Source organism: Apodemus sylvaticus, chromosome X (assembly GCF_947179515.1).
Source record: "Apodemus sylvaticus chromosome X, mApoSyl1.1, whole genome shotgun sequence".
In the NCBI taxonomy this organism is placed as follows: domain Eukaryota; kingdom Metazoa; phylum Chordata; class Mammalia; order Rodentia; family Muridae; genus Apodemus; species Apodemus sylvaticus.
In genome coordinates, this window is record NC_067495.1 from 65,519,226 (window position 1) to 65,544,568 (window position 25,343).

Below are 25,343 nucleotides of genomic sequence, written 5' to 3' on the forward strand. Positions count from 1 at the left end.
ATCCTAAGTGAGGTAACCCAATCACAAAAGAATACACATCGAATGAAATATTTGATAAGTGGATACTAATTAGCCCAGAAGCCCTGAATACCCAAGGCACAAGTCACATAACAAATGACTCCCATGAAGAAGTATGGAGAGGGTCCTGATCCTGGAAAGGATTGATCTAGCATTGGAGAGGAATATAAGGACAGAGAAAAAGGAGGGAGGTGATTGGAAAATGGGTGGAGAGAAGGTTTATGGGACATATGGGGAGGGGGATCTGGGAAAGGGGAAATCATTTGGAATGTAAACAAAGAATATAGAAAATAAAAATATTTAAAAATAGCAATGCAACTTAAATATAAATGATATATACTTATACATCATATGTGAATTTTAAAAGACATAGGAACAATTCTTCATTACTGTGAATTTAGAAATCAATTCTTAGAACAAAAGCAAACAATAAAAATAGATAGCAAAAAAAGGATAAATTTGAATTCTTCTTTAAAATGTGAATAAAATAAAAAGACACTTGCAAAATGAGAATAAACACTTATAAATCATTTGTCTGACAAATTTCTACCATGAAGGATGTTTAAAGAATGTTTAAACTCAGTAACAGACAAACCCAGTGAAAAAGTAAGCAAGAGTCTTAAAATATATTTCTCTATGGACAATATATAAATTACTAATAAGCATAAAAACAAAGTTCAACCTCACTCGCCATTAGGGAAAGGTAAATATAACCTCCATTAAGATGCTTCTTAATATTAACCAAATGTAAAGTGTTGATGAGGATGGTCAGAATCTAAAATGACAAATGACTATGTGGTTGAAAGCAATCTATATGCATTCATCCATGACAATGAGATGATAAGCAGAATGTGCAAGATCTATATTCATCCATAAAAGTAAATGTAGTATAGATACATGATATATATAGCATGGAGAAACCTCTAAAATGTTATACTGAGTAAAAGAAGACACTCAAAAAGAATCACATATTCTATTTTCTGTAAAAGTAGATCCATGAATGGAAATACATCATTTCCAAAGTAGAGGAGAGATGGGAAGTGATCCATTACGGTGTATAGTTTCCTTTTGGAGTAATGAGAATGTTGTAGAACTAAATAGAGGTGAGGAATGAGCAGTTGCACACCTAAACATGTTTAATTTTATGCTTTGTGAGTTGCTCTTTCAAAATGGCAGCAAAACACCAAGATATAAGAAATCCCAGTTATACTGAAAGGCCACCCAAGAACCCACACAAATATTTCAAAACTATGACTTGAAAATGGTAGGCAACAGGAAGAAGATTCTTGGAGTGACAGTCTAGAAATCTGGGCTTGAGATCTATTAGTTACTGGCATGAACAGAGATAAGTTGTACAGCATCTTTGGGTAGCTTGTAACTTTTATGTTTGTAAAGTCTCCAATTCTCTTCCATTACACTATAAAACTTCAAAATTACTTGCAAACATGAACCCTATAAAAGAATTATGCACATGCACAAGCCCACACATACTCGTGGACTTGATGGGAGAGATGGAAGGAGTGCATGAGTATTAAAGCGCTTGACATTATATGGAAGGACTAGCTGAATTGAGAAATAACCAATTGTGGATCTTTCTTATTTTGTATATTCAAGAAGTAATTGCTGGGTGGTTAATATATGACAAATAGGTACTGAGGTACTGAGGATACAGATAAAGAATTTACCATCCTTTGTAGAACTGTACAATCTAGTAGAAAAGACAGAAATACAGACTATTAAAATTTGATAAAGAACTGAGCTATGGAATGTACTGGGAAGTTGTGATGTCAAACATGCATTACTACCTCACTCGGTCTGGAAAAATTCCTGGGATCGAGTAACAAAACATTAGCCAGGTAAAATAACAAGTAAGAAAAACTAAGCAGAAAGGTGGAGAAGGTACAGCTACTCCTTAAATGAACTAGTGTCTTCAGGGACAGCTAGTATTTCTGGTGCATAACAGGCAAAGCAGGAGTGGCAAAGGGAAAGGTTCACTCAGTACATAAGGACATGCATTTGGACCCCAACACATGTGAGAGAACCTGCATCAATATTTGAAGTAGAGAGCAATCAATTTCAAACTCTTTCTATCTCTATCTCTATGCATGTGTAAAATAATCTATTTTCAATTAAAAATACTTTTAAAGATTTCTCTCCTCCTTCCTTTGAACAAAATCTCCTATACAAGAAAAGTGACAAGCTTTTAATAATGAACTGGAGGGAAATAATAGCTTTATGCATCTGAAACAGAATATTACTCTAGACAGGAAAGGTAGGCTTGGGGTCTTCTGTAGTCAGTCAGCTATCTGCACAGATGTGTAGAGTCCCAACCAGTTCTTCCAGATCTCTCATTGATCCAGACAAGACCATTCCTAGCCGCAGCTTGGCACAACAAGTTGGCACCACATACCACTACCTTGAGGCTCATGCCTGCTACTGCCAGCACAGTGGCTCCATGAATTGCATTTGGAAGACCATGTGCATGGCTTTTCTGCTCTGCTTCTAAATGGAGGAAATTCACTTGGCCAATTCTCACAAGCACTCTCTAGGAGGAATGTGCAGCAGGCTTCTAGTCTTGCTCTGCTTAGACATAAATCAAGATCTTGTTTGTTCCGAATGACTACTGCCCCATCCTGCCAGAAACTCCACTGTGCTCTCTGGGGTGTGCAACCTCTATTTATTAGGTTATTTTGTTGGCCAGGGGCTCCCACTGTGCTTTGTTCTCATTGCTTTACCGCTCCCATGACTGGCTGCCTAGTAAACCAGACGGTGACCTCTGATTCACTCATCCACCGATTCTATTCATATCTTTTCGTTGTCTTTGGATGGTGTGACCAAGCACCTCAAAGCAGATGCTGAGAGTCTTGTGTACTGCTCTGGAGTGACAAGCTCCTCCTAGACCCTGGAGACACATAGGAAGTCCAGCTGCAAGACCTCTTTCCGGCCCCACCCCAGCAATGGTAGTACAGTTGGGGACACAGAGCTTCAAAATTCTGGCTCTCCTAGATCACTTTGAGAATCAATGAGCCTGGCCCTGTTTGAAGGCAAAGAAGTCAGATGCCTGTAAGAGATTATAAGGAGCACCAAAAGGCCTTTCCATCCAAAAAAAAAAATCTCCACTTACCTATGCCATTTCCTTTTGGTTAAGGAACTGTGCCTTCAAAGCTGCCTTGAGGAAAAAATTATACAGTGAGACGGTGCAACCAGATATCAAATTTTCTAGCTGCTGGCTCCAGCTCTGTTGCATGATCACAAGAAAGCCTCTTTGCTTTTCTGGGCCTCATTTTCTTTAATATACTCTGCAATATACTATACTTACAGATGGTGTGGCATCATCTCTTAGGCCTCTTCTAAAAATAGATTTCTATGTTGCTATGACCCAAGTTCAAGCTCCAAAGTTACTTTGCAGAGGTTACCATTTAAGTCACAAAATTTTATTTATCCATTTGTTTGAATTGGATATCCTACCAGAAAGAAAATCAAGTGTATGATTTGATCATATGGATGGAAACCCTTCATGGGAACAAATGCTGAGAAGAAAACCAGAGATGCCCCACCTTTTTTTGTATATTGATTAGATCATCTCCTCCCACCAACTTCTACTAGCCATCTAAACCAGGAAAAGTCCAATGCCATCAAGAATGTAAAGGAATGTGGAATGTGGGCATAAACTTTCAGTTTAGGAGAGCAAGTCAAAATCCTAAAATGGATTGTTCCCTAAACACCTAAGCTCCAGATGAAGCAGTCCCAGAGCACTGTGCAGTATGAAGGCAGAAAGTAGCTTTCCTTAGAAGGATAAAGCATATGTATCCAGAGGCCTAGGAGATAACCACTGGATAGTTACTCTCCTTCCTCCTAAAGGAAGAAAGTGCTAGAATATCAGTTTGTCTCTCTAGGCCTCCTTGGAATAGCCTGGCCACAAAAAGCACTTAATAATAGTATCTAATATTTATTTTGTATATAATATTTATAAACATTTACTATAAAATGTGCAGGATTATAGGTCCTTCATAAAGTTGAAATAATTAGCCCTTATAGCCATTCTATGAGGCTAGTATCAACCCTATTTTGCAAGTTGGGGTAGTGAAAGAAATCTGCTTCAGTGATTTGCTTAAGGAAATAAGGCCAAAGAAAAAAATAGAGATTAAGCCAAGGAATCCAGATCCAAAATTAGTGCTCTTCCACAAAGATGGAAAAGCACCCTCTCAAATGAACAGATAAAAGCAAGAAAGATCCTTAGGGACGAACACGGACAACTTCTTTATACATAAGAGTACTAAGGTATTTGCTCAGTGCCACACACTAAGCAGCTATGCATATAATGGAGCCAGAACCAGCAACCTAATCTGCTGGCTCTCAACTCAGTGTTCTTTCCACTACAGCTTCAGATCTTGTGTTGTGTCTCTTTGTTGAAGTGCCTTCCCCATCACCTTATGTAGTTGACCTCGCCAGCTTGGTCATTCCCACAGCCTGTCTGACAAGATTGTGGACAGGCAGCCATGTCTGTTGTATGAGTCATTATCTTCCCTTTCCAAAATATAAATGAGACTAGAGTTGGCTTCAACCAAGCATTTTCCAAATGATTAGATCCCTAAATCCCAGTATCACCTCTGTGGGGGTTACCGATAGAATGCAAAACCAACATTTTCCATCCATAAAGACATCAACACCCAACCACGCCAAGGCCTCGACCTTCTGAGAAGATGAGTGTTCAATGATGTATGAGGCCCGCCTCCTGCTCAGACAGATCCATGGACTCAAATCGGAACGTTTTAAGGGTCATTCAGGGAAACCAATACTGAGCCCAGCTGGAAAAATTCTGCCTGATTCATTAAGAGGTGATGAGTAAAGCTTATGAAAGTGAAGAGGAAGTCTGAGTAGCGGTGGGCTATGGAGAGAGGTGGGGTAGCCTGGGTTATCATGCTACTCACGTCTGATGGCCAGGACCCAGAAAACGGGCAGCCCAAGTCCGCCAAATGTCAAGGCTACTCTTCTCTTAGGATTCATGGCTTCCTTATTCAAAAAATGTTGGATTTCACAAGGCCATGTCCCCACTCCACGCCTCACTCCACCCTTGCAGCGGGTGTGGGAAACAAAAGCCTCTACTATAGATGAGAAGTTTTAAAGGCCTCTTGTGGCTGAGGCTTTGACACACATGAGGCATTTTGTCCATTACCCAATTATTGTGGTCCTCAGACCTGGACACACACCATAGAGCCTGAGGCATGAAAGACCTACCTCTTCATAAGGATGGGAGATAGGAGTTCCCGAATTTGGCAAGGCAGGGCAGGAGAACCTTCTCTAGACTGGAGAAGACAGTCCTAAGAGGCTAGTTGAAATTATGGGGCAGTGTTGGTGCCCCCTTTTATAGTATGTTAAGACTTTCCACTGCATCAGCTTGGCACAAAACAGTAGATTCTGAAGCAGCTGTGAGGCACAAAACAAATAGTATTCCCTCCACTCATCCACCCGCTCTTTTTCCAAGAAGATAGTTAACAACCACCTATGCTATGAACAAAGTTTTAAAGATATAAATCAGAGAGCCTATATCACAAAAAGTTATACACTCAAGGGACCATAGCCTGTGTGTTCCCAAACATGTGTACCCCTTGGCTGATCACTTAGTCTCCAGGAGCTCTGGGAGGGTGGTCTGGTTGGTTGATATTGTTGTTCTTTCTATGGGGTTGCAAACCCCTTAAGCTCCTTTAGTCTTTTCTGTAACTAAATGAGCTGTATTTGAGAAGAGTCTTTACGTGAGATTATCACAGTTTCCCAACTGGAAGAACCTTCAGAAAGATCTATCTGGGGCAAGATTTTGTTGTACAAGTAAAACACAAAAGAAAAGACAGAGCAAACCAGTGTTGGTCTACTCATTAAGCCTTCAACAGACCAAACTGTTACTGGATTCTTTGCTCGGTTCAGCTGTACATAGACTAAAACTGGAATGACTCAGAAGAGAATAAGATGGACCTGTGAGAGGATAACACACAAATATAAGCACTCCATATTTTTGTGCACACATAGTCAAAAGATTATACTGCATCTCATAAATTTGTACAACTATTATGTATCAATTTAAATCTTTTAAACTTTATTTTATTATTTTTATTGGATATATTCTTTATTTACATTTCAAATGTTATCACCTTCCCCAGTTTTCCCCCATCCCGGATAGCCCCTATCCTATCCTCTTTCTCCCTACTTCTATGAGCGTATTCCTCCACCCACCCCACACCCACCTCTCTGCCCTCGATTCCCCTACAATGGGGCATCTATCAAGCCTTCATAGGACTAAGCACCTCTCCTCCCATTGATCCCTGACAAGGCAATCCTCTGCTACATATGCAGCTGGAGTCATGTGTACCCCTTGGCTGATCACTTAGTCCCTGGGAGCTCTGGGAGGTCTGGTTGGTTGATATTGTTGTTCTTCCTATGGGATTGCAAACCCCTTCAGTTCCTTTAGTCCTTTCTTTAACTCCTCCATTGGGAACCCTGTGCACAGTCCTACGGTTGGCTGTGAGCATCTGCCTCTGTATTTGTAAGGCTCTGGCAGGGCCTCTCAGGAGATGGCCATATCAGGCTCCTTTCAGCAAGTACTTCTTGGTATCCATGATTGTGTTGGGATTTGGTGACTGTATATAGGATGAAGTACCAAGTGAGACAGTCTCTGGATGGCCTTTCCTTCAGTCTCTGCTCTACACTTATCTACATATTTGCTCCTGTGAATATTTTCTTCCCCTTCTCAGAAGAACCGAATCACCCACACTTTTGTCTTCCTTCTTCATGTGGTCTGTGAATTGTATCTTGAGCTTTTGGGCTAATATCCACTTACCAGTGAGTGCATGCCATAAGTGTTCTTTTGTGATTGGGTTACATCACTCAGGATGATATTTTCTAGTTCCATCCATTTACCTAAGAATTTCATGAATTCATCGTTCTTTTTTTTTATTCATCATTCTTAATAGCTGAATAGTACTCCATTGTATAAATATAACACATTTTCTGTATCTATTCCTGTATTGAAGGACATCTGGGTTCTTTTCAGCTTCTGGCTACTATAAATAAGGATGCTGAACATTTCTTTAGGTGCTTCTCAGCCATTCGATATTCCTCAGTTGAAAATTATTTAACTCTGTGGCCCATTTTTAATAGGGTTATTTGATTCTCTGTAGTCCAACTTCTTGAATCCTTTGTATATATTGGATATTAGCCCTCTATCAGATATAGGGTTGGTAAAGATCTTTTCCCAATCTGTGGGTTGCAATTTTGTCCTATCAACAGTGTCCTTTGCCTCACAGAAGCTTTGCAATTTTATGAGGTCCTTTTTGTTGATTATTGATCTTAGAGCATAACCCATTGGTGTTCTGTGCAGGAAATTTTTCCCTGTGCCCATGTGTTCAAGGCTCTTCCCCACTTTCTCCTCTAAAAGTTTCAGTATATGTTTTTTTTTTAATTCGATATATTCTTTATTTACATTTCAAATGGTTTCCCCTTTCCTAGATCCCCTCTCCCCAAAAGTCCCATAAGCCCTCTTCCCTCCCCGTTTCCCAATCCACCCCTTCCCACTTCCCTGTCCTCGTAGTCACCTACACTGCTGCACTGAGCCTTTCCAGGACCAGGGGCCACTCCTTCCTTCTTCTTGGGCATCATTTGATATGTTAATTGTGTCTTGGGTATTCCAAGCTTCTAGGCTAATATCTGCTTATCAGTGAGTACATACCATGAGTGTTCTTTTAAGACTGGGTTACCTCACTTAGGATAATATTCTCCAGTTCCATCCATGTGTCTAAGAATTTTATGAATTCATTGTTTTTAATGGCTGAATAGTACTCCATTGTGCATATATATCACATTTTCTGTATCCATTCCTCCATTGCGGAACATCTGGGTTCTTTCCAGATTCTGGCTATTATAACTAGGGCTGCTATGAACATAGTGGAGCATGTATCCTTATTACAGGCTGGGCAATCCTCCTGTTATATGCCCAGGTGTGGTATAGTGGGGTCCTCAGGAAGTATCATTCCCAGTTTTCTGACGAACCACCAGACTGATTTCCAGAGTGGTTGTACTGTGTATCTGGTTTTATGTGAAGGTCCTTGATCCACTTGGACTTGAGCTTGAGACAGGCAGGAAGATCAATAGAATAGAACTGAAGAGCCAGAAATGGATCCACACACTTGATATTTGGTTACTTGAGATTTGACAAAGAAGCTAAAAAACATCCAGTGGAAAAAAGATAGCATTTTTTAACAAATGGTACTGGTTCAACTAGAGGTCAGCATGTAGACAAGTACAAATCGACCCATTCTTATCTCCTTGTATTTAATTAATTTTAGATATGAAATATTAAAACAATGTGTCACAGACATTTTATGTTTAAGATTCATAGAATATTGGGGTTAGAGAGATGTTTCAACAGTTAAGAAGACTGGCTGCTCTTCCAGAGGACCTAGGTTCAATTCCCAGCACCCACATGGCAGCTCACAGCTGTCTGTAACTCCAGTTCCTAGGGGACTTGACACTCTTGTCTAGCTTCCTTGGGCATCATAGATAAGTAGTACACAGACATATCTGTATCGCACACATAAAAATAATAAAATAATTTTTAAAAAAAGATTCAAAGAATAGGTAAAACGTTTCCCAAAACTATAATAATAAAATTCCAATATATAGCCAGGGCCAGACAGAAGATGTAGGGTCTGGAACAAAATAAAACTGCGAGAGCAGTCATTAGAAGTCAGGGGAAAGTGCCATGAGTGCACTCACTCTCTTCCACCCTCCCTCACCTTGTCACTGTATTTTCTATTTGTTGTTCAGTGTGGTTCTAAAAATAATTAAGACTATGAATTATTAGTATGAGTTTACTTATGCATAGTTCAATATCAGCTTATAAATATGAGAGAATTTAACTGCACTATCAGTTTAAATATAAAATAAGGAAAATGTCAGCAAATCTATACAACTTGTGGTATAATTTGTATATGCACATACAAAAATAAACGCAAAGTGAATAACTGAAATATTAAATGAAACATGAAATTTTTAAATTCAGTATAAAAGGAAATATCTAGGATTTAAGGCTGATTTAAGGGGCCTTAGATAGGACAATGAAATTATGACCCAGAAAATGGTTTGCTAAACTTTAATTCATCACAGATCTATTTTTTCCTTCTGCAAAGATCCAATTAAGAAGATATGGTGTCCCACCCTGTCAGTGGGCAAAGAGATACCTTGATGGTGGTGTTGCTCTTATATCAGTAGATGGTAGTCCTTTGTTCATCCTAGCTTGCTGTATGTCTAGCTTTGTAGCCAAAGCTGTCTTATGCCCAGGACTCTTATAAATCAAATCAAATACAGGCAGTGCAGCATGGGAGACCTGCAGACTAACTACCATGCTACCTGCAGACCTATCCTCTAGCACGTGGCACAGGCGGGCCATAGATACTCTCTTGTCACAACATTCAGCATGGTTGGAGGATGTCACCCAGGGGTTCATCAGCCACATGATCAGCCTTCATCAGGAACCATCACAATAATGATCAGATGGGAGATCATATATGGTTATCAGATGGGAGAGAAAGAGAAATAGAGCATCTTTGAGCATTAAGAAGAGAGATAGAACTGGAGACTTGAGTTGGAGAATAGCCAGCTATGAGTGGCCAGCCATGCCAACTGGGGTCATGGTGAAGTCCCAGCCTGAGCTGAGGGCCATATCTAAGTCTGTGTCTACACAGCAGCATGGGTTCATCGGTGTTGATATCCATGGATCATATTAACATTAAAGAACATGGGAACATTCCTAGTCAGGGCATTCCTCAGGGATCACATGGATGTCCAGAGGTTGTGTATAACTGGCCGTGTCCCTCACTGGATGCAGAGCTCTAGTGATCTAGGCCCATCTCTCACCAGTGGCAGCCTTGAAACAACAGGCTCTGTGCCTCTCCCAGACAGCACAGGCACAGACTTGATGTCACCCCCCGCCCCTGCCCCTCACCACCTCCAACAGTAAGGAAAGTTGCCTACAGGTCATGAGCTCAGGAGAGCTAGCCCTGCCCCTTACCAGCTGCAGCACTTGGGAGAGTGGGCCCTGCACCTCACCTGCACAGCACAGCCGATGATGCAAATGAACCAGCCCCAAGGATAAGAGCTCAGGAGAGCTGGCCCCTCCATTCTTCTAGTGTGAGGTAGCATAGGTCACCCCTCACCACCTGCAACAATCAGAACTGGCCCTGAGGTCATGAGACAGAATGGCCTGACTCTGCCCCTCACTTGCTGCAGCACTCAGAAGAACAGGCCCTGCACCTCATGTGGGCTGCACAGTAGAGATGGCCCTGGTCGAGGGAGTGCAGGTGAGCCAACCTCGAGGCCAAGAGCATGGGAGTGCTGGCCCCACACTCCTCTGGCAGGAGATGGCTTGGTTGCAGAAGTGGTGCCTTTCCCTGCCCTCCCCATCACCACCTGCACTAGCCAGGAGAGCTTTCCCTGGGATCATAAGAATAGGAAATCTAGTCCTGCCTCCTCACTGGCTATAGAGCTCAGAAGAGAGGTGTCCTGCATCTCACCTGGGCAATCCTATGAAGCTGTCCCTGATGAAGGCACAGGTGAGCCAATCCCAAGGGTGTGAGAGTTGAAGAGTTAGCCTAGTTCCTCACAGGCTGCGGCACTTGGGAGAGTAGGTCCCACGTGTAGACTGGGCAGCACAGTGGAGCTGGCCCTGGAGATGTGGGTGGGATGATCAGGCCCAGAGGGGTGAGAGCAGGGGACTGACCCTGCCTCAGGCTGATGGCAGCATTGGGTAGCTTTACCTGAGCAGTGCTGGAGAATTTGCTCTGGTGGTGCAGGTAAGGGAGAGCCAGCTGGCTGAGCAGCTCAACTTCCACACACGCCCAGATCCAGGGCTCTGAATTGGCCCACCCCAAAAATCTATATCATCTGTGTAAGGTTGGGGCCACAGGATCTCTATAAGACAGGGAAACAAAAGGATAACCAGGAGGAGTCCAGATGAGGATCCAGTATTGAATGATACACTGCACTGCAATGAATCTGTGTGGACAGAGAGTTATACTGTGGGACACACTGTAGCATACTACAGTTTCCACAATGAAATATTTTCAATGCTTTGTTTTGTTGTTTGCTTGCTTGCTTGTGTGTTTTATTTTGTGGGGGAGGTTGCAAGAGCAAGGGGGAGGGGGGATATGAGGAGACAGGGAGATGAGTGGGACTGCATACATGATGTGAAACTCACAACGAAGCAATAAAAAGTTTAAAAGAAGAAGAAATGGTGGGACACAGACTGGAAACCACATTTCTGTTAAAGGACTGAAATTTTTTCAAAGGTCGATAGTAAAGAAAATTACAACTAATTCAATTAGAACACAGATAAAGAACATTAAGAGACATCTTATAAATGTTACTAGCCATTAGGAAAACACAAATTATACCACGGTATGATATCATGTCACACCTCTACAAGAAGCTAAAATGAAAACAGGTTGGCCATTTCTTAAACTAAACATGTAACTACGATTTTACCTAACCACCACACTGCTGGGCACTTACTTCACACACACACACACACATTTTTTAAAAGACTATATAGCTGTTTGGTGTGTAAAAACAAAATATTGGAAAACAATCCAATGTTGAATGTGTAAAGAATAAGTGTTGAAGGAAAAGAATAAGCCTTATTTATAATAGCCAGAAGCTGGAAAGAACCCAGGTATCCCTCAAAGGAGGAATGGATACAGAAAATGTGGTATATTTACACAATGGAATACTACTCAGCAATTAGAAACAATGAATTCACAAAATTTTTAGGCAAATGGTTTGATCTGGAAAATATCATCCTAAGTGAGGTAACTCAGTCACAAAAGAATAAACATGGAATGCAATCACTGATAAGTGGATATTAATTAGCCCAGAAGCCCTGAATACCCAAGGCACAAGTCACATAACAAATGACTCCCATGAAGAAGTATGGAGAGGGTCCTGATCCTGGAAAGGATTGATCTAGCATTGGAAGGGAATATAAGGACAGAGAAAAATGAGGGAGGTGATTGGAGAAAGGATGGAGAGAAGAAGGTTTATGGGACATATGAGGAGGGGGGAACTGGGAAAGGGGAAATCATTTGGAATGTAAACAAAGAATATAGAAAATAAAAATATTAAAAAATTATATGCTAGGGGAATGGTGTCAAAGAACTTCTAAGAGTAGCCTAGGGCTGTCTGATTTGACTTAAGACCCACTCCATGAGATAGAACCTATACTTGACACTGTTTAGGTGACCAAAAAATAGAGACTAGATAGCCTAGAGACCTAGTTTAAAATCAAATATTAGTGGTCAAAGAAAATAACAATATAATGTTGCCTTATGCCATTCTGCTGCACTCATATATCAGTGCCCTATTCAGCCATAATCAGAGAAGCTTCCTCCTGCAGCAAATGGCAATATGTGTGTGTGTGTGTGTGTGTGTGTGTGTGTGTGTGTGTGTGTGTGCATACACATATACATATATAATTTTTTGTTATCTCTTAGAACCCTATTCTTATCTACTATGAAACAGAAAGGGAGTGCATCTGGATGGAAGAGATGTGGGGAGGAACTGGGAGGAGCAGAGGGAGGGGAAAGTGTAATTAAGGTATACAGTATGAAAAAACTCTCCATTTTTAATAAAAGGAAATTTTTAAAGTAAAAAATTAAAACATAATTTTTAAGGAGAGTTTAGAGAATTTGAGAGGCTGTAGTTCAGTGGTAGGAAATTTACCTCACAGATGAGAAATTGTTGGTGTGATTCCCACTCTTTCAAAAATCCCACATAGTTTATATAGATTTTTCTCTTTACATTGATGAATTCTGACACGGTTAAAATCAGAATATGTTGTCCAGGGGTCTCGATTGAAGAATAAATCCACATTTCCATCAGTCACCAGTGTCTGTCTTCCCAAAAGTTAACTAGATAGTAAAGTAATTTATTACCCAGTCTGTGTTACAGGGAAGGTTTCCTGCTCTATGCTCAGTGTGTACACATATGCACAGGACCATACGCACCGTTTTCTAAGTCTGTATTCTAGCTATGTGTGACTCTGATTCTAGAACAGGTCAGGCATTTGACACTACTATGTAGATGTCTTTGCTATTGACAACCCTTGCTGATTTGCCCCTCCTCAGTGTCAAATAGGATGGGCACATGGTTATTTACTGATGTTGGATGCTGCTTTTGAGAGAATGACCTGTGAACTGCATATCTATCTTCTTTTCCACTGCAAAAGACTACATGGTATCTCCATGGTGCAAACCCTGAAACTCCTCAGGAATGATGCTCAGGACATAATTTCAAACCAAGACTATGTTAGATTTCACTGTGCTAGTAACATACTTGCAAAGGGGCTCTGGAGCATGCAGGGAATAAGACTTTGAAGACAAATTTTTTTTAACTCTTAAACATTCTGGATTCTGTTGCTCAACCTAATTCAGAATAAGTAAAGAACTCCAGATGAAACCAGCACATACCTCTATTTAGCATTTATATATTATAATCTTCTAATGGAAAATTTATTTGTAAAAACATGCTCCTGTATCATAACCACCTGGATGTTACCATTCCCCTTCCTTGATGATAATAGACTGAATCTCTGAACCTATAAGCCAGTCCCAATTAAATGTTGTCCTTATTAAAAAAAGAAAAGACAAAACTTTAAAACATACAATATTTTAGCATTTTCAAAAGTTTTACTTTCTTTCAAGAAAGAATACAATTCTCTACGAAAGATTTTTTAAAAGTACATTTAAAGTATCCCAGAAGTTTTAATATAATTGTTCTTTCATTTTATTTCTATGAATTTTTATGTTATCTTCCTGATTTCTTCTTTGACCCATTTATCTTTCAGTTCTGTATTGCTTAGTAGTCATGAGTTTATGGGTTTTCTGGGGATTCTTTGGCTATCAAAAGTGAACTTTATTGCTTTGTGGTCAAGATAGAATGCATGGAGTTCTAATTTTTCTGATTGTTTTTAGATCTATTTTGTGTGTTAGTATGTGATTTATTTTAGATAAACTTTCATTGGCTGCTGAGTAAAACATATTCTTTGGCATTTGGATGCAATATTAAATAGATATCTGTTAAGTCCATTTGATGTATTGTGTCATTTAATTCCAGCATTTGTTTGATTTTTGTCCATATAACCTGTCCATTGAGAAAATGTAGGGCATCAAAATCTCCTGCTATTATTGAGATGTTTGCTAATATTTGTCTTGAATTTCATTGGTTAGCCTTTTATGAAATTAGGTAAATGAAACTGTAATGTCTTTCTGGTTAATTGTTCTCTCAATCCGAATGAAGTGTCTTTAAATTTTCTGATTAATTTAGGCTTGGAGTCTATTTCGTCAGATAGCAGGACAGCAATATCTGCTTGTTTCCTGGTTATATTTGCTTGGAATGTTTTCCCATCCTGTCATTCTAAGGTGGTGCCTATCTTTGAGGGTAAGTTTTGTCTTTTCTAGACAGCAAAAAGATAATCTTTTCAACTGGGCTTTGTCTTTGTGTGTGTGTGTGTGTGTGTGTGTGTGTGTGTGTGTGTGTGGTTTTTTTTATTAGTTTATTTACTTCGCATCACAATCACATCCCTCCTGTCCTCCTAGTCCCACCCTCCCACCCCCTTCTCACATTTCCTCCTCCCCTTCTCTTCAAAGACGTGGAGACCCCCTACCCCTGGGTACCAACACACATCCTACCACAGTAAGTTTCATCAGGACTAAGCTCATCCTCTCCCACTGAGGCCAGACAAGGCAGCCCAGCTAGGGAAAATTTAATCCAAAAGCAGGCAACAGAGTTTGAGTAATTGTTGGAGGACCCACATGAAAACCAAGCTGTATATCTGCAACAAGCGTGTAGGGGACCTTGGTCCAGCCCAAGCATGCTCTTTCATTGGTGGCTCAGTCTCTGTGAGCCCCATGGGTCCAGATTAGTTGACTATAGGTCATCCTGTGGTGTCCTTGACTCCCTCAATCCTTCCCCCAACTCTTCCACAAGTCTCCCTGAGTTTTGCCTATGTTTGACTGTGGATATCTGTATCTGTTTACATCAGCTGTTGGATGAAGCCTCTCAGATGGCAGTTGTGCTAGGCTCCTGTGCGCGAGTATATCAGACCTTCATTAATAGCGTCAGGAGTTGACTCCTCCCACAAGGTGGGTCTCAAGCTGGGCTGATCACTGGTTGGCCATTTCTCCAATCTCTGCTCTTTCTCCCTGGACATTGTGTAGGCAGGACAAATTTTGAGTCAAAGGTATTGTGGGTGGGTTGGTGTCCCCCTTCCTCAATTGGAAGTCCCACCTGACTACAGAAGAATACAGGCTCTATATCCTCCAGTACTAGGAGTCTGAGGTAGGGTTACCTTCCTAGGAGCTATAACCATCCCAGGTCTCTTTCTTGTCCCAGAGATGCCTCCCAACTTTTCTCTGGAAGCCCTTTCACACTCCACACCTGCTCTCCCTATACCTGATGCCCACCTTCATTCCCCTCCCCACTCCCTATTCTACCCAGTTCCTTCTTTCCATATACTTCCAATGTCTATGTTATTTCCCCTTCCGAGCGAGATTCAAACATTCTCCCTTGGGCCCTCATTGTTACTTAGCTTCTTTGGGTCCTGTAATTTATGGCTAATGTCCACTTAGCATACATCACATGAATATCTTTCTGGGTCTGGGATACCTCATTCAGGATGATATTTTCTAGTTCCATCCATTTGCTTGCAAATTTCATTATGGCCTTCAGTTTAATAGCTGGGTGGTAGCCAGGCGGTGGTGGTGCACACCTTTAATCCCAGCACTTCGGAGGCAGAGGCAAGTGGATTTCTGAGTTCGAGGCCAGCCAGCCTGGTCTACAAAGTGAGTCCCAGGACAGCCAGGGCTACACAGAGAAACTGTGTCTCAAAAAAACCCCAAAACCCAAAAAAAAAACAAAAAACAAAAAAAGCTGGGTGGTATTCCATCTTCACTTCAGAGGCCTCTGGGGTATTTCTAGTTTCTGGCTATTATGAATAAAGCTGCTATCAACATAATTGAGCAAGTGTCCCTGTGGTATAATAGAGCATCTTTTGAGTATATAACCAGGAGTGGTATAGCTGAGCCTTCAGGCAGAAATATTTATAATTTCCTGAGAAACCACCAAAATGATTTCCAAAGTACTTCTACAAGTTCACACTTTCAGCAGCAATGGAGGAGAGCCCCCCTTGCTCCACATCTTTCCCAGTATATGCTGTCATTTGAGTGTTTGACCTTAGTCATTCTAATGAGTGAAACATGTATTGATTTGCATTTCCCTGATGACTAAGAGTGTTAAACATTTCTTTAAGTGTTCCTCAACCATTAGAGATTGCCCTGTTGAGAATTCTCTGTATACCTCTGTACCCCATTTTTAACTGGGTTATTTGGTTTGTTGGCATCTCATTTCTTGAGTTCTTTATATATTTTGGATATTAGTTCTCTGTCAGATGTAGAGTTGAAGATTTTTCCCATTTTGTCAGCTGTCATTTTGTCCTATTGAAGGTGTCCTTCACCTTACAAAAGCTTTTCAGTTTCACGAGGTCCCATTTATTGTGATCTTAATGTCTGAATTGGTGACATTCTGTTCAGGAAGTTGTCTCCTGCATTCGAGGCTATGCCCCACTTTCTCTTCTACTAAATTTAGTATATCCAGTTTTATGTTGAGATCTTTGATCCACTTGGACTTGAGTTTTGTACAGAATGGTAAATGTGGATCTATTTTCATTCTTCTACATGCAGACATCCAGTTAGACAAGCACAATTTGTTGAGAGTGCTTTCATTTTTCCACTGTAAGGTTTTGGCTTCTCTGTCAAAATTCAAGTGCTGAAAGGTATGTGGATTTATTTCTGGGTCTTCAATTTTATTCCATTGATCAACTTGTCTCTGCACCAGTACCATGTGTTTTTTTTTTTTATCATTATTGCTCTGTAATACAACTTGAAATAAGGAACAGTGATACCTCTAGAAGCTCTTTTATTGTGTGAGATTGTTTTAGCTATCCTGAGGTTTTTGTTGTTTGTTTTTCATAGGAAGTTTCAAGGTCTATAATAAATTGTGTTGGAATTTTGATGGGGATTACACTGAATCTGTAGATGGTTTTTGGTAAGATGGTGATTTTCACTATGTTAATCCTACTGATCCATGAGCATGGGAGATTGTTCCAACTTTTGATACCTTTTTCAATTTTTTTTCCAGAGACTTGAAGTTCTTGTCATTCAGGTCTTTTACACACTTGGATAGAATCACACTAAGGTATTGTGTATTATTTGTGGCTTTTGTGAAGAGTGTTGTTTCACTCTTTTCTTTCTCAGCCATTTATCATTTGTATAAAGAAGGGCTGCTTTTTGACTTTTGTTTTTTGTTTGTTTGTCTGTTTGCTTGAGTTAATTTTATATTCAGCAAGCACAGGGCCTATATGTGTCTATACCAAAATACTCTAAAGAACCCTAAGCTCCTGTGTGGTGGTGGTTTACAAAACCAGCACAGTGCTTTCAACAGCTGATTTCCCTGTCTCATGGATGAAGTCACCAACTGCCCTAATGACTAGTGCCTCAAACTTCACATGTCCTGGCAATGTCCTTAGGATCTTTTACAAAAGAGTCAATATTGACCAAATGTATGCCTGGTTGATGAGCTCCTCATGCTGTGTGGAATTCTACCCTACAAAGATATGATACTTTGAGTCCTCCTATATGGTAGCATTGGGGCTGAGGGAGAGGAAATATGCAAGTTCTTGATATGCATGGTAATAGCCTTGAATTCATTAAACTGCACAATTTTTTAAAAGAAAAAAATACTCCGGGCAGTAGTGGCACACGCCTGTAATCCCAGCACTCTGGGAGGCAGAGGCAGGCGGATTTCTGAGTTCGAGGCCAACCTGGTCTACAGAGTGAGTTCCAGGACAGCCAGGGCTATACAGAGAAACCCTGCCTCAAAAAAATAAACCAAATCCAAAAAAAAACCAAAAAGAAAAAAAAAGAGAAATATATCCTAAGTCTTATATCTGCGGGTGACTGTAAAGTCAAAAGACAAGTTAGATACTTTTTTTACTTCAAGAGTGTAGGACCAGGACATAGCCACAATAAAATCAAAACAAAACCTAAGTCAAACCATGTATGTAAAAGTAACTTTTACCAGATGTAATTGTCATCTCAGAGGCTTACTGCTGAATAAAATCATCATTTCTATCTTTTTTCAACCTCTAGATGGCTGGTTCAACTCAGCTGTTCTGGCTCAAACTCCTTTAAGCTGACTGATTCAATCTGACTTCTCTTGGCTTCTCACTATATTTCTCTGCTTTGCCTCAAATCTGGCAATTTTTTCTAATCTTCTGGATCCTTCTTATTCTCTGACTTCAACTGCCTCTACATAAACTCATAAACTTCAGAAACTAAATGGAACTAAACTCAACTGAATTTAATTGCATTCAATGAACTGCACCAACTCCCAACTGACTCTCAACTGACTGCACTAAATTTATCTGAACTCAACTGACTGAACTGCACTGGCTGCACAGAACTGAACTGAACGCTACTCAACTGAACTGCACTGCTTCCCCTATGTTGCTCTTAAGTAGTCTCTCCTTCCTGTCTGTTCTCATGAGAGTGGGGCATGTCATATCTCTGACTCATTCTGTTAAATATTTCATTCATTGCTTTGTCCCTCACTTAAACATCAATTTCAAACATGGCTGCTTCCTTCTACAAACTAACCTTACCTTCATTGTTTGTGATTAAAGGTTTGTACTAAGAGCATGTCTATATTGCAGCCAGAGGGATTAAAGGTGTACACTAAGGATGTGTCTGCATTTAAGCTGGATCACATAAACCTACAAGGTCTTTGGATGTGATCTCTTGCCAGAACAACCATGTTTCTGGTTTAAAATTCCTCTACATCTTTCCCCTTTCTGTTTAAACTAAGAATCTACACAGTTTCGCTAATACAACAATGTAAATAATTCAGTGTCCAATATCTGGAACTTACAACCTTCAGGGCTCCAAGGAATTTTGATAGCTTTACTTCTCTGCTCTGTCATTTGAAGTATATGCAGGTTGTCTCACAGGCTAAGGCAGGTTCTATTTCATACCTGCCACTGTTTTTGGTGGTCATCTCACCATCCTGGAATCTATAATATGCTGGGATCTCCACTGCAACTGAGGCTTCACTTTTACCAATGGCCTCTTCTGGCTTCTCTTCTAGGACTCCAACTCTGCCACATGGTGTCAAGCCTCAGTCCCTGTCCATGACCCTTTGATTCCTGGGGTTTCTACTAAAACTGAGAGTGTACCTTCACTAATAGCCTCTCTTGACCTCTCACAATGCCAAGTCTTAGTTTCTTTCCATGACCCTTAAATCCTGCAGCTTTCATCCTGCCAAAACCAGCACCACATGGGAAACTCGTATGTATTACCAAGTTTGGCTGCCAGCACTGTATAACAGCTTGGGACCCTCTGGAACACAGGTGTGTGTGCTGACCTCAAGGAAATACTTAAGAGAAAATTTTTGTCTTGATGATGCTTATCTGTTCTTTTTACCCCCAGACTGGATGTGAAATTACCAAACATGATTTGGTAGGGTACAGGAGAGTACTGCACAAACTCTCAGGAGTGCAAGTCTCACCAATTTATCCAGGGGACCATGACTTGGGATATATTCGACCCCACAGCCATCAGAAATGAACTACTTCTCAGCAACCATGTCTTCAATTTCATCTGTGTTAAACTTGATGAAGCCCCACTTCCTTGAGATGTTGATATTCTGGCAGCCAAGGAACTTGACTATGCAGAGCCTCAATCCCATGTTCCTTATTCTATAGCATGATGCAGATAGACACGATTGAATGAAAAAAAAAGAACTATAAAGGAAGGATATGACTACTCCTAGGTATGATGGAGGAGAATGTTTAAGAAACTTTGGAATCATTAGCTGGTGCAGTAGCAGAAATTGTTACAGTCTGTGAGAATTAGAACTCGGTTTGCCATCTTTGGCCATAGAGCTATACTGAAGCCAAGCCATTTTTAGTATGACAGTGAGACTTTCAGAAAATCTCTGAATCTAAGAAAGAAATTGAGTCCAGTGGAAAAAATAAGGAAGGGCCACAAAATGAACTCTGCCATAGGGAGAGTTCCAATAAGCTCCAAGAGGCAGCTAAGAAACAGATACAGTGTGTCCATAAGGGATAAGGAGGAACAAGCAGGAATTCTACCCCGGGGAGGGCTCTAATATTGCAGAAGCTACAAGTGCATAGAGAAGCTGCAGTACTTCCAGGAAGGAGCTGAGAAACATTAAAGACCAGGTCACAGAGGCCCAGAAGGACTTAAGAACTTAGCAGGCAGCTTCTGGGGGAAGGCAAGGAAACATGCAATGTATGGGCCTGGGAGGACCCAATGAAAGATAAACCAGGTAGGTAGCTGAGGGAAAGAGGACAAAGAAATGGTCACAGTGTAGAGAAGCTGTGAAAGTTAGTAGATTGCTGCTAGGAGAACGTGAGGAAGTTCTAGGAAGGATCTGAGAGGTGTCATGAAGGAGCAAATGGTAACAAGACCTTCAATCTAGGGCATTTCCAAGCAGACTAAGAGACTTGTCAGAGAGAAATGTCCCAAATCACAGAGGATAAGCATCCCTTTCCACCTAGTAGGGGCCCAGTAGTGTAAGAGAAAGCTTTCTGGTACACTAGTGTGGCTTGCAGAGTAAAGGTAGATAAAGTAGGGAGCTCTGTAGTTGCACTTACCAAGTAGAAGGAAAGAGACATGTGGTTAAAGCAAATAAAGGAGAAAAAAGCTTAAGAGGTGCACTGGGAGCGGGAGCGGCTTTTTGGGAAAGGTAGAGTTCCAATAGAGGGAGAGGAGCAAGTGACTTGCTAAGAAGAGTTGCCCACATGACGGGGCCCCAAAGGGCATAGCAGGGAGATGCCTACATGGTGATTGTCCCAAAGAAGATAGCAGGTTCCAGTAACTAGAGAGAAAGGACACTTACTGAGTAGGCAAAGAGATATGGATGGTTAGATTAAAGTGGGGGGAAGAAGCAGCTGAAGAGGAAGACTCTAGAATCAAGTTTGGTGAAAAGCAAAAGCCAGCAGAAACAAAATGATCCATAAATACCTGAGGAGAGTCAGATCAACAGCTTGGTTCAGGGATATGAGTTCCCCAGGAGGGAGATCATTTCTGCCACTCCTGGGTTTCAGCACCTGATGAATGAAAAATAAAAGGAAGGAAGGTTGTACCAATTTGCAACCCCACCAGCAGTGGAGGAGTGTTCCTCTTTCTCCACACCCTCTTCAACACCTGCTGTCTCCTGAATTTTTAATCTTAGTCATTCTGACTGGTGTAAGATGAAATCTCAGGGTTGTTTTGATTTGCATTTCCCTAATGACTAATGAAGTTGAGCATTTTTTAAGATGCTTCTCCGCCATCCGAAGTTCTTCAGGTGAGAATTCTTTGTTTAACTCTGTACCCCATTTTTTAATAGGGTTGTTTGGTTTTCTGGAGTCTAACTTCTTGAGTTCTTTATATATATTGGATATTAGCCCTCTATCTGATGTAGGATTGGTGAAGATCTTTTCCCAATTTGTTGGTTGCCGATTTGTCCTCTTGATGGTGTCCTTTGTCTTACAGAAACTTTGTAATTTTATGAGGTCCCATTTGTCAATTCTTGATCTTAAAGCATACGCTATTGGTGTTCTGTTCAGAAACTTTCTCCCTGTACCAATGTCCTCAAGGGTCTTCCCCAGTTTCTTTTCTATTAGCTTCAGTGTCTGGTTTTTGTGGAGGTCCTTGATCCATTTGGAGTTGAGCTTAGTACAAGGAGACAAGGATGGATCAATTCGCATTCTTCTGCATGCTGACCTCCAGTTGAACCAGCACCATTTGTTGAAAAGGCTATCTTTTTTCCATCTGGAAATCAGTCTGGCGGTTCCTCCGAAAACTGGGCACCTCACTTCCAGAAGATCCTGCTATACCACTCCTGGGCATATACCCAGAGGATTCCCCACCATGTAATAAGGATACATGCTCTACTATGTTCATAGCAGCCCTATTTATAATTGCCAGAAGCTGGAAAGAACCCAGGTATCCCTCAACAGAAGAGTGGATGCAAAAAAATGTGGTATATCTACACAATGGAGTACTATTCATCCATTAGAAACAATGAATTCATGAAATTCTTAGGCAAATGGATGGAGCTAGAGAACATCATACTAAGTGAGGTAACCCAGACTCAAAAGGTGAATCATGGTATGCACTCACTAATAAGTGGATATTAACCTAGAAAACTGGAATACCCAAAACATAATCCACACATCAAATGAGGTACAAGAAGAAAGGAGGAGTGGCCCCTTGTTCTGGAAAGACTCAGTGAAGCAGTATTTGGCAAAACCAGAACGGGGAAGTGGGAAGGGGTGGGTGGGAGGACAGGGGAAGAGAAAGGGGCTTATGGGACTTTCGGGGAGTGGGGGGGGGGGGGCTAGAAAAGGGGAAATCTTTGAAATGTAAATAAAAAATTATATTGAATAATAAAAAAACAAGAAAAAAGGAAGGAAGGAGGGAAGGAAGGAAGGAAGGAAGGAAGGAAGGAAGGAAGGAAGGAAGGAAGGAAGGAAGGAAGAAGAGGAAGGACATTGACTGCCCCTAGGTATGCTGGAGAAGAAAGTTTATTGTAGATAAAAGGAACAGCATAGCCAGAAGCAGAGACATCTGGAAGAGCCCAGAGTGGGCATGGCCTTAGGCCAAGATATGTGAAGAAAGGAGAAAGAAGGGAGAACCAGCAGATTAGGAAAACAAGAGGCCATGAGGGTACAGGGTACACCAAAGAGCAAGTTAATTAAAATAGATGGATTATATAGGGAAGGGCAGCTGGAGATGAGATGGGTGGTCCAGCCTCTGGTCTGGAGAAGTTTAGGGTACAGGGTAGAGTATACCAGCCATACCTGTAACAGGCAGGGACAAAGGGATGCTGAAGAACCTTGGGACCAGGTCCACTTTGCTGTGTTAAATAGGCACCTCAGCCATTTGTTCCAAGGTTTTGAGACTTAACAATGATGACCTAGCCAATGTGAACCCTAGTCACTGTACCTTGGGGCTTCCCAAAGGCACCATGCATACATTTCTGGAGCCTATCAGCCTCCGCATAGGACAACTTGTGGATTTGTATGACATGGATAGGATGCAGCCTCACTCAAATATGAAAGCCATCCTTGCCATAACTCTCTAGCATGTACTTGTTGGCACAAATACAGGCAACTTTCAAAGCATTGGAAGAGAATTGCTCAGATTCATCTTTCACCATGTGGTCCCAAAGCAGAAATTCATCAGCTTTTGCCTTTTTTTCTGTCTCAAGTCAAAGATTCAGATCTTAGCATCAGGGAAACCACGATGAAAGCAAGGTTTGGGGTATGACTTGTTCTTATAGTACTGATAACTCCAGGTAGAAAGGTGGACCATGATGACAATAGGGTCTTCAGTGGCATGCATGGGGAAAAAAGATACTGATCTCTTCTTAATTACAGCCAATTCACATCTCCAGATGGCCAGAATCCACAGTCTTAATTCAAAATATCATCCAAATGACCTTGAGAGAGTCTTCGCTTTCCCCTGAAATTTTTATACACTAAGCCTCCATCATTTACACCTCTCTTAACATTACTATCTTTTGAGCTCTCAGAGAATAGACTACTATGCTCCAGGTACTCAGTGGTTTTTCTAGCTCATTTTCCAAAATCCTTCTGCAAGCTACTGAAAGACAATGTGGTCAAGTTTGCCATAGCAATAGCACATTCTCTAATACCAATTTCTGTCCTAGTTTCATGTTGCTGTGATAAACACCATAGCCCAGAGCAACTTGGGATAGGTAGAAAGAGTTTATTTTCACCTCACAGATTACAGATCATCCTTGAGGTTGGTCAGAGCAGGAACACGATGCAGGCACCTGGAGGCAAGAAATGAAACAAGAGGTATAAAGGGAGGATGTTCGTTCAGCCTGCTTTCTTATAGCACCCAGGACCACTAGCCTAAAGATAGAAATACACACAGTGCCATAGTGCCTTTTATATCAATCATTAATCAAGAAAATGCCCCCACAGACTTAACCTACAGGCCAAGCTAACTGATGCAATTACTCAATTGAGTTCTTTATTCCTAGATAGTGCTAACTTATGTGAAGCTGACCAAAAAAAAAAAAAAAAAAAAAAAAAAAAAAAAAAAAAAAAAAAAAAAACACTAATTAGTGCAACCATATTTATAATTGTTCTTTTAAATTTTGTGTCCTGGTGGTCATCTAGGTAACTCCTATTCAAGATCATTTTTATAGGACCAGTGGTCTCGAGGACATAGGAGCATATTGTCTCGCTCTTACATGTTGTTTTTATTTTTGTGATGGGACCTGGGCAGTAGGTTTACTGGTTGTATGTCTGATATGACATTCTAGGTGGCCTGTGTTGAGTGGAGGCTTACTTCCATTTTTGCTGTTTCCCAAATCTGGGTGAAGTTGAGGTCAGGTGGGAGGAGTAAGCAGGTCAGTTCTTCAAATACTCAGTGTTGAATAGTAATTGGTGAGATTGGAGTGGATGATCCAACCCAGTGGTAACCAGTATGTCACAGAGATCTTAGAGGGTTGTGGAATTGTTTGGGTGAGGGCCACAAAGGTCTTTTGGTGTGGCTACCAACTGGTTCTGGGCACAGAAAGGTGTGAAAGGGAAAAGAATCAGGAAGACTCACTGAGAGCATATATATGCAACTTCCAGCTAGACCTAAGTGTAAAGAAAAAGATCCTAGGCAGACTCATGCAGAAATTATGCAGAAATTATGCTCAGATGGACCTGTACATAAACTTTTTTTGAACACACAAAATGAAATTTTAGTGATGGAAAAATAAATATTGCCAGGGATAATGGATAGAGGAATGTTTAAGTATAAAGTAGAAGCAAAAGAGGATTTGTGTTCATAGAACACTTTTTCTCTTGGACTGTTAGTTAACAACTCTTCATATAATAAACTATCACAGCAGAGATAACAGATTGGATTGTGCACACTAAAATTCATGTTGGGGCCTCAGAACCTCAAAAACGTGGCTATTTGTGAAGGCAAAGCCTATAAAGAGGTGATAGGTTAAAATGAGGCCAGTGGAGTTGACCTTAAATCAAATCTGATTAGATAGTTTAAAAATAATCTTTTTAAAATAAATAAATGAATAAATGAATAAATAAGCATAATTTGAGGGGGCTTGGGGACTGAGAGACACCAGATGCATGCATGCATGCACAAATAACCATGTAAAGAGCTGACAACAGG

General features: G+C 40.8%; 1 pseudogene; it reads right to left on the reverse strand.

Annotated features, from left to right (window-relative positions):
• The window catches only part of LOC127674525 (60S ribosomal protein L10-like), an 89,100-nt pseudogene extending 65,602 nt beyond the window's left edge, over positions 1 to 23,498 (reverse strand).
• Positions 23,499 to 25,343: the final 1,845 nt, after the last annotated feature.